Consider the following 4,917-nt stretch of genomic DNA (forward strand, 5'->3'; position numbering starts at 1 on the left):
TTGGCAGAACATAACAGTATGCCAGTTAGCATAACAGAACATATCAGTATGCCAGTTAGCAGAACATAACACTATGCCAGTTAGCAGAACATAACAGTATGCCAGTTAGCAGAACATAACAGTATGCCAGTTAGCAGAACATAACAGTGTGCCAGTTAGCAGAACATAACAGTATGCCAGTTAGCAGAACATAACAGTATGCCAGTTAGCAGAACATAACAGTATGCCAGTTAGCAGAACATAACAGTATGCCAGTTAGCAGAACATAACAGTATTCCAGTTAGCAGAACATAACAGTATGCCAGTTAGCAGAACATAACAGTATGCCAGTTAGCAGAACATAACAGTGTGCCAGTAAGCAGAACATAACAGTGTGCCAGTTAGCAGAACATAACACTATGCCAGTTAGCAGAACATAACAGTGTGCCAGTTAGCAGAACATAACAGTATGGCAGTTAGCAGACCATAACAGTATGCCAGTTAGCACAGCAGAACATAACAGTATGCCAGTTAGCAGAACATAACACTATGCCAGTTAGCAGAACATAACAGTATGCCAATTAGCAGAACATAACAGTATGCCAGTTAGCATAGCAGAACATAACAGTATGCCAGTTAGCAGAACATAACACTATGCCAGTTAGCAGAACATAACACTATGCCAGTTAGCAGAACATAACACTATGCCAGTTAGCAGAACATAACACTATGCCAGTTAGCAGAACATAACAGTATGCCAGTTAGCAGAATATAACAGTATGCCAGTTAGCAGAACATAACAGTATGCCAGTTAGCAGAACATAACAGTATGCCAGTTAGCATAGCAGAACATAACAGTATGCCAGTTAGCAGAACATAACAGTGTGCCAGTTAGCAGAACATAACAGTATGCCAGTTAGCAGAACATAACAGTATGCCAGTTAGCAGAACATAACAGTATGCCAGTTAGCAGAACATAACAGTATGCCAGTTAGCAGAACATAACAGTATGCCAGTTAGCAGAACATAACAGTATGCCAGTTAGCAGAACATAACAGTATGCCAGTTAGCAGAACATAACAGTATGCCAGTTAGCAGAACATAACAGTATGCCAGTTAGCAGAACATAACAGTATGCCAGTTAGCAGAACATAACAGTATGCCAGTTAGCAGAACATAACAGTATGCCAGTTAGCAGAACATAACAGTATGCCAGTTAGCAGAACATAACAGTATGCCAGTTAGCAGAACATAACAGTATGCCAGTTAGCAGAACATAACAGTATGCCAGTTAGCAGAACATAACAGTATGCCAGTTAGCATAGCAGAACATAACAGTATGCCAGTTAGCAGAACATAACAGTATGCCAGTTAGCAGAACATAACAGTATGCCAGTTAGCAGAACATAACAGTATGCCAGTTAGCAGAACATAACAGTATGCCAGTTAGCAGAACATAACAGTATGCCAGTTTAGCAGAACATAACAGTATGCCAGTTAGCAGAACATAACAGTATGCCAGTTAGCAGAACATAACACTATGCCAGTTAGCAGAACATAACAGTATGCCAGTTAGCAGAACATAACAGTATGCCAGTTAGCAGAACATAACAGTATGCCAGTTAGCAGAACATAACAGTATGCCAGTTAGCAGAACATAACAGTATGCCAGTTAGCAGAACATAACAGTATGCCAGTTAGCATAGCAGAACATAACAGTATGCCAGTTAGCAGAACATAACAGTATGCCAGTTAGCAGAACATAACAGTATGCCAGTTAGCAGAACATAACAGTATGCCAGTTAGCAGAACATAACAGTATGCCAGTTAGCAGAACATAACAGTATGCCAGTTAGCAGAACATAACAGTATGCCAGTTAGCAGAACATAACAGTATGCCAGTTAGCAGAACATAACAGTATGCCAGTTAGCAGAACATAACAGTATTCCAGTTAGCAGAACATAACAGTATGCCAGTTAGCAGAACATAACAGTATGCCAGTTAGCAGAACATAACAGTGTGCCAGTTAGCAGAACATAACAGTGTGCCAGTTAGCAGAACATAACACTATGCCAGTTAGCAGAACATAACAGTATGCCAGTTAGCAGAACATAACAGTATGCCAGTTAGCAGAACATAACAGTATGCCAGTTAGCAGAACATAACAGTATGCCAGTTAGCAGAACATAACAGTATGCCAGTTAGCAGAACATAACAGTATGCCAGTTAGCAGAACATAACAGTATGCCAGTTAGCATAGCAGAACATAACAGTATGCCAGTTAGCAGAACATAACAGTATGCCAGTTAGCAGAACATAACACTATGCCAGTTAGCAGAACATAACAGTATGCCAGTTAGCAGAACATAACAGTATGCCAGTTAGCAGAACATAACAGTATGCCAGTTAGCAGAACATAACAGTATGCCAGTTAGCAGAACATAACAGTATGCCAGTTAGCAGAACATAACAGTATGCCAGTTAGCATAGCAGAACATAACAGTATGCCAGTTAGCAGAACATAACAGTGTGCCAGTTAGCAGAACATAACAGTATGCCAGTTAGCAGAACATAACAGTATGCCAGTTAGCAGAACATAACAGTATGCCAGTTAGCAGAACATAACAGTATGCCAGTTAGCAGAACATAACAGTATGCCAGTTAGCATAGCAGAACATAACAGTATGCCAGTTAGCAGAACATAACAGTATGCCAGTTAGCATAGCAGAACATAACAGTATGCCAGTTAGCAGAACATAACAGTATGCCAGTTAGCAGAACATAACAGTATGCCAGTTAGCAGAACATAACAGTATGCCAGTTAGCAGAACATAACAGTATGCCAGTTAGCAGAACATAACAGTATGCCAGTTAGCAGAACATAACAGTATGCCAGTTAGCAGAACATAACAGTATGCCAGTTAGCAGAACATAACAGTATGCCAGTTAGCAGAACATAACAGTATGCCAGTTAGCAGAACATAACAGTATGCCAGTTAGCAGAACATAACAGTATGCCAGTTAGCAGAACATAACAGTATGCCAGTTAGCAGAACATAACAGTATGCCAGTTAGCAGAACATAACAGTATGCCAGTAGCATAGCAGAACATAACAGTATGCCAGTTAGCAGAACATAACAGTATGCCAGTTAGCAGAACATAACAGTATGCCAGTTAGTTAGCAGAACATAACAGTATGCCAGTTAGCAGAACATAACAGTATGCCAGTTAGCAGAACATAACAGTATGCCAGTTAGCAGAACATAACAGTATGCCAGTAGCATAGCAGAACATAACAGTATGCCAGTTAGCAGAACATAACAGTATGCCAGTTAGCAGAACATAACAGTATGCCAGTTAGCAGAACATAACAGTATGCCAGTTAGCAGAACATAACAGTATGCCAGTTAGCAGAACATAACAGTATGCCAGTTAGCAGAACATAACAGTATGCCAGTTAGCAGAACATAACAGTATGCCAGTTAGCAGAACATAACAGTATGCCAGTTAGCAGAACATAACAGTATGCCAGTTAGCAGAACATAACAGTATGCCAGTTAGCAGAACATAACAGTATGCCAGTTAGCAGAACATAACAGTATGCCAGTTAGCAGAACATAACAGTATGCCAGTTAGCAGAACATAACAGTATGCCAGTTAGCAGAACATAACAGTATGCCAGTTAGATAGCAGAACATAACAGTATGCCAGTTAGCAGAACATAACAGTAGTATGCCAGTTAGCAGAACATAACAGTATGCCAGTTAGCAGAACATAACAGTATGCCAGTTAGCAGAACATAACAGTATGCCAGTTAGCAGAACATAACAGTATGCCAGTAGCATAGCAGAACATAACAGTATGCCAGTTAGCAGAACATAACAGTATGCCAGTTAGCAGAACATAACAGTATGCCAGTTAGCAGAACATAACAGTATGCCAGTTAGCAGAACATAACAGTATGCCAGTTAGCAGAACATAACAGTATGCCAGTTAGCAGAACATAACAGTATGCCAGTTAGCAGAACATAACAGTATGCCAGTTAGCAGAACATAACAGTATGCCAGTTAGCAGAACATAACAGTATGCCAGTTAGCAGAACATAACAGTATGCCAGTTAGCAGAACATAACAGTATGCCAGTTAGCAGAACATAACAGTATGCCAGTTAGCAGAACATAACAGTATGCCAGTTAGCAGAACATAACAGTATGCCAGTTAGCAGAACATAACAGTATGCCAGTTAGCAGAACATAACAGTATGCCAGTTAGCAGAACATAACAGTATGCCAGTTAGCAGAACATAACAGTATGCCAGTTAGCAGAACATAACAGTATGCCAGTTAGCAGAACATAACAGTATGCCAGTTAGCAGAACATAACAGTATGCCAGTTAGCAGAACATAACAGTATGCCAGTTAGCAGAACATAACAGTATGCCAGTTAGCAGAACATAACAGTATGCCAGTTAGCAGAACATAACAGTATGCCAGTTAGCAGAACATAACAGTATGCCAGTTAGCAGTTAGCAGAACATAACAGTATGCCAGTTAGCAGAACATAACAGTATGCCAGTTAGCAGAACATAACAGTATGCCAGTTAGCAGAACATAACAGTATGCCAGTTAGCAGTTAGCAGAACATAACAGTATGCCAGTTAGCAGAACATAACAGTATGCCAGTTAGCAGAACATAACAGTTATGCCAGTTAGCAGAACATAACAGTATGCCAGTTAGCAGAACATAACAGTATGCCAGTTAGCAGAACATAACAGTATGCCAGTTAGCAGAACATAACAGTATGCCAGTTAGCAGAACATAACAGTATGCCAGTTAGCAGAACATAACAGTATGCCAGTTAGCATAGCAGAACATAACAGTATGCCAGTTAGCAGAACATAACAGTATGCCAGTTAGCAGAACATAACAGTATGCC

Source organism: Oncorhynchus nerka, linkage group LG20 (assembly GCF_034236695.1).
Source record: "Oncorhynchus nerka isolate Pitt River linkage group LG20, Oner_Uvic_2.0, whole genome shotgun sequence".
Lineage (NCBI taxonomy): Eukaryota > Metazoa > Chordata > Actinopteri > Salmoniformes > Salmonidae > Oncorhynchus > Oncorhynchus nerka.